The sequence below is a fragment of the Oryctolagus cuniculus genome, chromosome 4 (genome assembly GCF_964237555.1).
Source record: "Oryctolagus cuniculus chromosome 4, mOryCun1.1, whole genome shotgun sequence".
Taxonomy (NCBI): Eukaryota; Metazoa; Chordata; class Mammalia; order Lagomorpha; family Leporidae; genus Oryctolagus; species Oryctolagus cuniculus.
This window is the reverse complement of record NC_091435.1, coordinates 61042186-61054137: the sequence shown is the minus strand read 5'-3', so window position 1 is coordinate 61054137 and position 11952 is coordinate 61042186. Positions and strand designations below refer to the sequence as shown.

Here is an 11952-nt window from a genome sequence, read left to right as displayed (position 1 = left end):
CTGTAACTCAGCCTTTCAAATAAATAAACAAATCTTTAAAAAATTATGAATGTTAAATTTAATTAAACATTTATTGGGACCCTGTTTACCAAGTGCTGTTCTTGGGGTTGAGTATCCAAAATTAGAAAGTCAGAATCTTCATCATAAAATTTCTTAGAACCTAGATTTCATGTGGTAAGGATGAGGATAATTGTGAGTAGAAAAGTCACATCACAAGGTTAATTTGAATAGATGCTAAGTGGAGCAGAAGAGACATGCTTTAGGATTATAAATGAAAAAAGTTGTTCATTATAACTTGATGGTTCAGGGAAGGCTTTATGGAAACAGTAACCTTGAAATGGATCTATAAAAAGGGGTTATTCTATCACTTCTCAGCCTTTTGGCTAAGATCTAGTGTAGTATCTGTTCTTATCAGTTTAAAAAGGGGGTATTCTACAAAAAATGGGAAGAACAATCCTAGCACAAGAAAAAATACTCAAAATCATTATCCCTTCTAGGATGACAATAAACCTGACATGACTGAATTTGGGAGTTTTTGAAAGGATGCAGTAGAATAAGAATTTCCTTTTGAGCCACTTCAGGGAAGATTGAGAATACGACATAGGAGTGTACATATTTCTTCAGATAGCAGGATACTACTGAGTATTCATTGAGACTGAGTGACATGTGATACAACCCAATCAGTGACTTTTAGATGAGAATTCAGGTAGCAATGCAAAGTGTAAATTAAAAAGTTGGGAGATTCCAGATGAGGAGATTGTTTTAGGACTAATAATATAGAGCTTAAAATGTGGGATTTAAGTTAGTACTATAGTTATGAGCTCTGGACAAGAAGACATACACATAAAAAATAACATAGAATATACTCTAGCGTACCTTGCTACTATTAAACTTCAATGGGTGGGAGGGGATATAGAAAGTCAAATAAAAGGAAAGAATGAAAAATTATTATCATTTCTAGTTTTTTGAGAGTAGATCCTTGGTAAGCCTCTCCAGGAGCAGAGAGTCAGCATGAGGCAGAATTCCAGTGGATGCTAAAATTCAAAGTGTTTGTAAAGCATGCTCTCTCTGTGTTAGCAGCAAATTCGAGTTTGGAGTTCAGGAGTCAGGAATAGAAATACAGCTTTTGAAGCTCTTAGCTCTGAAGTACTTTTAAAAACATTTATTATATTGTAAAATTTAGTTCCAGAAGAAAATGTAAAACAAAGATGGTTAATAGCTGGAGTTAATAGTAACTTGGATATTAATAATAAAAGTAGTAGTAATAAAAATAGCTTCCACCCAGACTGATAATGCAGTCAGCACTTCCCCAGAAGGCTGCTCCCTCCGTGGTTAACAGGACAGTGACTGTTCTCAATGGTTGGTGCATCTCCTCTGATCCACAAGGAGGTTGACATACATTTGGTTAAATACTTATCCTCAGTTACCATTTAAGAAGAGCCCAGTGAAGAGGTCTGAGGATGAACAATCAGTGAAAAGATAGGAGATCATTTTAGGAAAATGTCTAATATATGTGCTACTTGGTGGAGAGTATTAGATTATTTCAGTACAGCATTAAGGTGATCAACGTCAGGTTGCTTGGCCATATTATGTGAGTGAGTGCGTTTGTAGAGACAGCAAACCTAAGTTAGTATTTTCACAAGTTGGCTAGCAGAAGCAAAGAAAGAGGTGGTGAATCTCTGTTTTCTTCATTAAAAGTGGGAGAACAGGTAGTGTTCGTGTGTAGTAGTTAAGACATGGCTTGGGGCACCCACATTCCATATCAGAGTTCTAAGTTTGTGTCTCAGCTATACTTTCAATTCCAGATGCCTGCTAATGTGCACCCTAAGAGGCACAAGTCTGGTTTTTTTTTTTTTTTAAGATTTATTTACTTGAAAGTCAGAGTTACATAGAGAGAGAAGGAGAGACAGAAAGAGAGAGGGAAAGGTCTTCCATTTCGCTGGTTCACTCCCCAAATGACAGCAACAGCCAGAGCTGAGCTGATCAGAAGCCAAGAGCCAGGAGCTCCTTCCAGGTCTCCCATGTGGGCTCAGGGGCCCAAGAACTTGGGCCATCTTCTGCTGCTTTCCCAGGCCATAGCAAAGAGCTGGATCAGAAGTGGAGCTGCTGGGACTTGAACCAGTGCCCATATGGGATGCCAGCACTGCAGGCAGTGGCTTTACCTTTTGTGCCACAATGCGGCCCCAAGGCACAAGTCTTGGCTGAAGTCATTGTGCCCCTGCTTCCCCCATGGGAGACCTGGATTCAGTTCTGGGCTCTTGGCTTTGTTCTGGCCCAGCCCCAGCTATTGTGGACCTTTGGAATGTGAAGCAGCAGGCAGGAGTGTGCTCCCTCGCTCACTCTCTCTCTCTCACTCTTTCTCAACCTCTCATAAATAAAAAATAAGTAAAAACTATTAAAAAGTGAAAGAAAATGTGAATCAATCTCTTTTAACCAGCTACAACAAATGGAGTTATAAACATACTTCAGGAAAGGCCGGATACATGGTCTTTTAGTATCTGACCCCATTCCACTTTTTCTCTTTCTCTACAGCTCTTAGGGGTCTATACCACCTGTAGTCCATACAGAAAGCAAAGGAGAATCTTTCTCAGAACAACCAGCAATATTTTTAACCTCAGGTGCTCAAGGTTGAGTCATTTACCACTTTCTCTTCATGCTAAAGTACTACCAACCTTTGAAAGGCACCTTATTTTAAGTATTTTTTGATATATTTGTGTATTTCTTATCACTATGTGTCAATCCCATTCTGTTTTCCTCATAGGAAGCATTTTAATTTGTGTTTTTATTTTCTTTGTTGTTTTTACAAAATAAACACTATTTGTGTAATCGCATTTTACCTTACCTGAACAGTATGTTATAAATAATGCTTTTTAACAAAACACAATGTTTTTGTTTCTTTGTTATTATTGTATATCTAATGCATTAATTTTATTTGCTATACAACACCTGATAGCAATCATCTATGCGTCTACTATATTTTCCTCTCTGTCTCAGTGATAAGCATTCAACCTGCCCTAAAATCCCCATCACAAACAACTTATTTTTTCACAAACATGATGGGCACATACACTATATCAGGCACTGTTTTAGCACATGAGACACAACAGTGAATAAAACAGACATTGCTTCAATAAATATCCTTATACATGACCCCTTGTGGATTTATGTGAAAAATTTCCTAGCATATATATTTAAGAGAAAATACAGCAAAATTCTTTTTTTTAAAGATTTATTAATTTATTTGAAAGAGTTGCACAGTGAGAGAAGGAGAGACAGAGAGAGAGAAAGAGAGGTCTTCTATTCACTGGTTTAACTCCCCAGATGTCCGCAATGGCCAGAGCTGCACCAACACAAAGCCAAGAACCAGGAGCTTCTTCCAGGTCTCCCACATGGGTGCTGGGGCCCAAGGACTTGGGACACCTTTTACTGCTTTCCCAGGCCATAGCAGAGAGCCAATTGGAAGTGGAGCAGCCGGGATCTGAACCAGTACTCATAGGGGATGCCAGTATTGCAGGCAGCAGTTTTATTGCTATGCCTCAGTGCCAGCTCCCAGCAAAATTCTTAATGTGTGTGTTTAATTTAATTTTGTCCTATCCAACCATGCACTAATCACTGCATCAGGGCAAGCCATGGATAGTTATCTTAGCTAATAAATGCTCACCCCTGAGCCAGTGGGTAGGGTGTTGTTCACTCAGAGCAAGTGAGGATGGGAATAGTGGCCCACAGAGGGAAACTGGGGAAAGTATATGGTGAATAAAAGCTGAGCAGCAAATACAAGTATAGATGTTCTCTATATATGAAAAGGAACCTTTAAGGCTTGGTGGGAAATCTTTCTCCATCCTGGCTCCCAAGAAATTTACATACCTCATGATAAGGAAAAAGATTTATATACATATAATAAAATTTCTGATTCAGTACAGCTGGAGAGCATTAAGATTTTGTCTTTGTATCAAGCTTCCAGGAGATGCTGATGTTATTGGTGTGGTAAGTAAGATTTCAAGAACCACTGCTCTACTCTAAAGGTTAAAAGTTGTGGCATAGTGGATGAAGTCACCACTTGCAAAGTTGGCACCAAATAGGTATTCAAGTCCCAGCTGCTCCACTTCTGATGCAGCTCGCAGCTAATGGTCTGAGAAAAGGAGCAGAAGATGGCTTATGTGCTTGGGCCCCTGCACCCTCATGGGAGACATGGAAGAAGCTCTTGTCTTCTGCTTCAGCCTGGTCCACCCTGGATGTTGCAGTCATTTAGGGGGTGAACCAGGGCATGGAAGAATCTCTGTCTCTCACCCTCTGTCTGTAACTCTAACTTTCAAATAAATAAATGAATCTTTAAAAAAAAAAAAAAAGGTTATTGAAGGGCCGGCACCATGGCTCACTTGGTTAATCCTCCGCCTAGCTATCATCGGTTATCTTATTTGCACACAAAGAAATACTTACAACTCCAGATATTCCAATGGCTTGAAAGGATTGTGTGCCCTAAAATTTGGGCAATGACCAAAGACATATTTCTTATTATACATATTATAGTATTATGGTCCCATAAGATAATGTAGACAAGTACAACTAACTGATGATCCACAATCATATCTTTTAAAAATGCATATTTAGGGGGCCAGCGCCATGGTTTACTTGATTAATCCTCCGACTGCGGCACTGGCATCCCATATGGGTGCCGGGTTCTAGTCCCTGTTGCTCCTCTTCCAGCCCAGCTCTCTGCTGTGGCCCAGGAGGGCAGTAGAGGATGGCCCAAGCACTTGGGCCCCTGTACCTGCATGGGAGACCAGGAAGAAGCACCTGGCTCCTGACTTCGGATTGGCGCAGCGCCGGTCGTTGCGGCCATTTGGGGAGTGAACCAACGGAAGGAAGACCTTTCTTTCTGTCTCTCTCTCTCTCACTGTCCATAACTCTACCTGTCAAATAAATTAAAAAAAAAAAGGTTACTGAATATCATAATCTACCAGTGCTGCGTGAATAGAAATAAGAGATATGTTCATATGCTTGATAATTTTTAAACATTCAACTGTTAAAATGTTAGCTATTATTTCATTTTTGTGACACAAAATGAATAATCATGATAATTTTGATGAGGTTTTGAAGAAAAATATATCATTAAAGAATGAAATGATAAGCCTGGCTAGGCTGAAAATATATTCCACTTACTTAACAAATTTCCCAGTGAGCATTTAGGTTTTTGTTGGACTTTTGATGATTCTTACTAGAATCATATATTTAATTTAGTAGCAAGATGAGGTCAGAAAGTTCAGCCTTTGAAATATAACCTAATAAAATCAATATAAAATGGATAAGCTCAGCCATCTATAAGATGGTATCTGAAAGGGATATTAATGAGATTATCAAGCCTTTTACAAAATGACCAAGTCATCTCTTGTGTGTAATAAAAACCTGTGGTGCTTCAATCTAATTATGGTGACCAGACATATTCTCAAGACTACAATTTAAATGGGAGAAGGAAACTGTTGTTCCCCACTTAATATGATAAAAAGTTAAAGAGGGGAGGGGCCAGCACTGTGGCATAGTGGGCTAAGCCTCCATGAGGGTGCAGGTTGTGTCCAGGCTGCTCCTCTTCCAGTCCAGCTCTCTGCTTATAGACAGGGATAGCAGTGGAAGATGATCCGAGTGCTTGGACCTCTGCATCCACATGGGAGACCCAGAAGAAGCTCCTAGCTCCTGGATTCAGATTGGCTCAACTTGGGCCACTGTGGACATTTGGGAAGTGAACCAGCAGATGGAAGACCTTTCTCTCTGTCTCTCCCTCTCTCTGTAACTCTGTCTCTCAAATAAATAAATAAAATTAAAAAAATTAAAGAACACAAAAACACCTATGAGGAACAGTAATAATTTACTGGTGTATGTCCAACATTGCCCAGTATATGCTTCATTTGGTGGACATAAGACATGACAGAGGAATAGATTAGTACACAACAAGAAGAATTCATCAGGATTAAATTTTCTGTAGTAAATATCTGGTAGGATTATTCTTGAATCCTAGTTGTTCCATTGGCCTTCTGGGTGCCCTGAGAGAGAAAAGTTGCACCCTGGATCATAGGCACTGAGGTTCTCTAACATTACAAAATCTAAATGTATTTCCTCTTTTCCTTTCCAGTCAGCTGGAAACTGGATCTCTACTATGTTGATAATATCTAAGCGATAATACCTAAGCCCTTAAAAATACTTTAAAGGTTATGAAGGAAGTAGAGAGGAAAAATGGGATTTTGGAAAAGAGAAAACATATCTTAGAGAGGTAAGAGATAAAGAGGAGCTTAACCTTTCCCACTGTTTAGAAAAACAAGTTATCCAGAGCTGTGGTCTCTGAAAAAGTATCATCTCACATGTCAGCAGTTTGATTATTGAGAATCTACTTCCAGGAACCTATTTGATTTTTATATAACCAGTATTTGTTTATCCACAACTGTAAAGCTAAGGGCTAGACCCTGTGCCTTGATGATCCAGTTGACACTTTATTTTAATACTTGTGTAGTTCATTCCCTTAAATTTTTAGCCTATTAGAGCCTTTATTTGGTGAAGAAAATATCTGTAAATTTTGAAAAACATAAGTATTAAAAATATGATTTTGAATCTCTGGCTACAAATAAAGATGGTATATACCTCATGTGAATATGGTAATGATAATTCAGAACAGTCATCATAATACAATTTATATTGATGTACTAATATGGAAAAAAGATTAATAAGCCACATCCAATTTCCTAAACATTGATTATGAGGCATTACTAGGCAAATCATCATGATAAATCTCTACATTTGTAGGCCATTTAGCTAAGCACCCAATTCTTGAGGAATGTTTTTGTCAAACAGCTCCATAATTAATTATGTCTTTTACAATGTCAAAGAAATTAGATTTAATTTGTTTGACTCCAGAGGGTAGAGTAAGAGTCAGCAAATGGAATAATAAGGGAGTATATTTTATTATTTTTATTAGAAAGACATTCTAATAGAACTGTTAAAAAAATTGAATAGGCTTACCCAGAACTGAAAATTTTCAAGCGTTGATACAATTGATTACTTCCGTGTGGTACTGGGGACATTCAGATATCACATCAGGAATGCACCAAGTGACTCCTGAGATCCAATCTCTTTCAGTTATGATTCCATTAATATATAGTATGAAGGGATTATTATAACTTGACTTTATGTAGTGCTAAAATTCAAGAGTCTATTGAGACTACAAAAAATATGATCTCTGAATTTATTCTTTGGTATTGGTTCTGTTTCATCTTTATATCATTCCACAAAACCATGAGAAACCCAAAGTCATGGCAAATGTCTTGCATGTAGTCTTAGTGTAGTGCCTGGCACATTGCTGGCACTCAGTCATAGTTGTTACATGAGAACTGGACAATCTTTGGAGATATTCACATACAGCATTCTTCCTGGATAGATTTCCTTTGTCCATTCTGGCATTCAGAGGGACTGGATCTCCATGACATTGACTCTGAGGTGTATTCATACTAGATGTGATATATCTAAACCCTTGGAAAAGTGCTTTATAGAATGTGAAGGAAGTAAAGAAAAAAAGGAAATTCCTGGGAATACTAAATGTGTTTTGGAGAAGCAAGGAGTAGGTAAAGGCCTAACCTATTCCATTGTTCCTAGAAACGACATCTGTGGTCTCTGCGTCCCAGGAACAAGACCTGCCTTCCAGCAGTGTAACTAGCAGGCAGAATGAGCAGAGGTACAAGGACTCTCCCAGGGAAGTTAGCTGGCAGAATCACGGGCAGATGTGTCCCTGTTCCTCTTCCTCTCTCCTTCCTCTCTGAGCTCTAGCCGCCTTGATTTTCTATCTCTCAGTAGGGCTACAATCCTCCCTCTCTCAGGGACTTCATGCTCCCTGTTCACTTGGATCACTTCTTGCCTTCTGACTCCTCTGCTAGTAGGAGTAGCTAGGCATGTCTTTACTTGAGTCAGGTAGACAAGAACCGTCTGCTGAGACCAGAACAAATGACACTGAATGACCCTCCATGTGTACCTGTGACCAAAAACCATAATGCCTCAGGAGCCATGGTCCAGCCTTAGGAAAAAGGGAAAGGCGTAAGTAGAACTGAAGTTAACATTTTCCAATGACTCAGTCAGTTTAAAAGCAAAAGATCAAATGATTATAGAAAATAAAGATATTCCTTTTCCTACCCATGTTATTACTGAGATTCAGGCCAACCACTGGTAGATGCAAAGAATCTTTCAAATTAGATCAGAAGATATTGAAAACTGTGAGACTTATATTCCTTCAGTTTTTAATGTTGTGTCAATTTTTTTTTACAGGCAGAGTGGGCAGTGAGAGAGAGAGACAGAGAGAAAGGTCTTCCTTTGCCGTTGGTTCACCCTCCAATGGCCGCCGCGCTGCGCTGATCCGAAGGCAGAAGCCAGGTACTTATCCTGGTCTCACATGGGGTGCAGGGTCCAAGCACTTGGGCCATCCTCCACTGCACTCTCTGGCCACAGCAGAGAGCTGGCCTGGAAGAGGGGCAACCGGGACAGAATCCGGCGCCCCGACTGGGACTAGAACCCAGTGTGCCGGCGCCGCAAGGCGGAGGATTAGCCTAGTGAGCCGCGGCGCCGGCAATGTTGCATCAATTTTTAATACTGCCTGAAACTCCACAATGTCACAGTCTCCGTTTATGAATTATGTTCTGATTAGTGATAAAGCAATCTAAACCATATTGTAAGAAGTTATAAGAATTTGATTTATGCTGTGTGCCCTTCTCTCCACCTCCCAACTGATACTGCATGTGGCCAAAAAAGTATTTTTTTCTTGTAAAGACTCCTGGAGTCAGTTTAGCATATGTTGGACTATTGTTTAATTTTCTTTAAAGAATGAATTCCAAGTTTATGTCATTAAAATGTAGTAGGACAATGGCTTCTCAATCCTCGAGTGAATACTTTGAAAAATATTCCTTATATTGAAATTTTGTCTGTGTTTTACCTAAATATTTCCTACCATGGCACATGATCATATATTCTATTTCCCTTGTGTAGATGAAATAATGGTTCCCCAGCCTGTATTTAATATCCCTTCATGTCGTTATATACAGTGGTGCTATCTTCTCTTTCTCATTGTGGATATTTCAACGGTGCTCAAATCCCTTAACCTTGACTTCCTGCTCTCGCCATCCAAATTTCTCTACCGTGTAATATGTGAACTCTCCCACTGTCACTCATTTTCACCTTAAGTGTACATCAACTTTAGCAAGCAGGGGCTGCTGAGATGTTATTGGAATTACAACTGAAGAGGAGCTATTAATCCCAAGATGGCATTTTTTAATTTTAAAGTCATTTTGAAATGATCAGCCTTATCAAGTGCTTTCACGAGGTTTCCAGAGCTGTATGAATTAAAAGCATCTTGCTTCACAGCATGATGGAAAATCCCTGTTGAAAAGGAAGACTGCTAAGGGATGTGGAATACTTGACTGCTTTGATCTAGTCACTCCCTCACTCTAAGTTCTCTCCCTTAACTAAAAAAAATAGTTAAAACTCCATATCCTTGGACTAAAAGCTCTATGTCTCAGTCTGTTCCTCCTCCTATAATACAATCCCTTGAGATATCTAATCTATAAATGACAGAATTTTATTTTCTCACAGTGTAGGGGGCTATGATATCCAAGATCCAAGTATCAGCAGATTCAGTGGCTAGGGCCTGTTCCTCAAGGGTGGTGACTTTTCTGTGTCTTCATATGGCAAATGGGCTCCCTCCAGGTTCCTTCATAAGGGTATTGTTCACATTAATGAAGACAAAGAGCTCATGAACTAGTAACCTCTCAAAGACCTCACCTTTTAATATTATCACATTGGAAAAAAGCTTTCAACATATGAATTTTGAGAGACAAAAACCTTCAGGCCACAGACAGCATCCTGGCTCTAATATTTTCTTCAGTTTTACCACAAATATTTTTATAGAGAAGACTTTATTTAGTCTCACTGGGATACTCACTGATCATTCCAGTTGTATTTATAAGTTTATATTTAATATGTAACCTATTAAACATATTTGCTTAATCATATTTAGTGCCACATAATCTAATGTGCTGAACTGATAAATTTATTAGCTCTTTGGCAAAAATCACATTGCTTCTTCAGTGATTTTACAATGAGTACAAAGAAGGGGTAAAACATATGAAGCCTATATGCACCCTTCAGATCAAATGAATAAGCTCTAATTCTCTATACATCTCTTACTCTTCTGATGAAAACCATTAGTGTCCATCTATTGCAGGTGAATTTCCTAATGTGCTATCTGTAGACCAAGGAAATTAAAAATAAAGTGAGAACCCTGTGAAGAGAGAAGAAAGGAGCATGCTTTTCTCATCCTCCCAATCCATGTACATTTCTAGTCTTGTTACGGTCTCTTTATAAGGGTCACCAGAGACCTGTGAGTGAGGTTGACTCTAAATTAAAATGCCATTAAGAATATCAAATAGCTAGACACACTTAATATCAGCTCCCCTAGCAAAGAAAATGTCTCTGGGGGAACATATTTCAATGAACTACTAAATTTTACACTAATTTAGGAAAATTACACTTGTCCAAGAGTTATTCCAGATGTACACAGGCCAGAAAATCCAGCCTTACATGAACTAACAGCATGGCCGTCTGGGAGGAGCATTTGATTTGGATTTGCGTGTGAGGGAGAAAACAAGACAGGAAAAAGTCTGCACTTGGGGGACTTCATTCTTGAGCTAGATAAAGGTCAAAACCCTCAATGGAAAATCTCTGATAATGCCTATAAAGGTTCCAACTGATTTATAGTGGTACCAAATGAGATTCATTAACATATTCATTGTGGACAGAGTTTCCGTAGAGATTTTTAAAAAACATTTAAGTTATATTTTAAACTTCTCATTTATTTTCATTTACCTAACTCAATAGATTTAAAAGTTATTATTTAGGAAATCATTAGGAATATGTATTGCATTTTAAATGAAGTGCTTTACTTTAAAGATATTTACTAAGATATCATATTTGATTAGAGCAGCAAAACTGATCAAGTTAAAAACAGAATTTTTTGATAACAACCCTACTGAATCTATCAATTTCAATGATACCATCATTTTAAACAAAGTTTTCTTTGTTATAGTATATTTGATTCCATGTAGTTGAGTTTACAACATGATGTTATGGATACATATAGATAGCAAAATAGTTATTTTAATGAAGCAGATTAATAAATCCATCAACTCCCATGGTTATCATCCTTTGAGTTAAAATCTACTTATTTCATTAAAATTTTTAATATATTACTTAAATCCTTCACATTGTGCATTAAATCTCTAGATTTATTCACCCTACATATCAGCTACTTTGTGTCCTTTGACCTATAGGAGAAACAAAAAAATTTGTGTTTACTATAGCATGTCAAATACATCAAGTCAAACATCTAAGTACTTAAAATTATATTATCAACAATGCTTATTTTCAAACAGAAAATATTAGGTACTGTTAGCCACCAAGAATCATCATTGAAATTATTCAGGTTATCAGAAGTAAGAACAGAAGTTAGTATGAGTTATTCTTCAGAAGATTTTTGAAACTCATTAAAATACTCTCAGCAAATTTAAGATAGATATCATACACCTGAGCAAAACAAGTTTTATTAATACAATGCCACAGGAGAAAAAACACTGCTCTACAAATACCTGCTTTTCCAAGTTCTGCATATTTCAAATATTCTTTTAAAAAGTCTGTAATATGGGGCCAGCGCCATGGCTCACGTGGTTAATCCTCCACCTGCGGCACCGGCATCCCATATGGTTCTAGTCCCGGTTGCTCCTCTTTTAGTCCAGCTCTCTGCTGTGGTCCGGGAGGGCAGTGCAGGATGGCCCAAGTGCTTGGGTTCCTGCACCCACATGGAAGACCAGGAAGAAGCAGCTGGCTCCTGGCTTCAGATCGGCACAGCGCCGACCATAGCGGTCATTAGGGGAG

The 11952-nt window shown here is 38.4% G+C and overlaps 1 pseudogene; it reads left to right on the top strand.

Moving 5' to 3' along the window:
- Positions 1-363: 363 nt before the first annotated feature.
- On the top strand, positions 364-493 carry LOC127483114 (U2 spliceosomal RNA; annotated as a pseudogene).
- Positions 494-11952: the final 11459 nt, after the last annotated feature.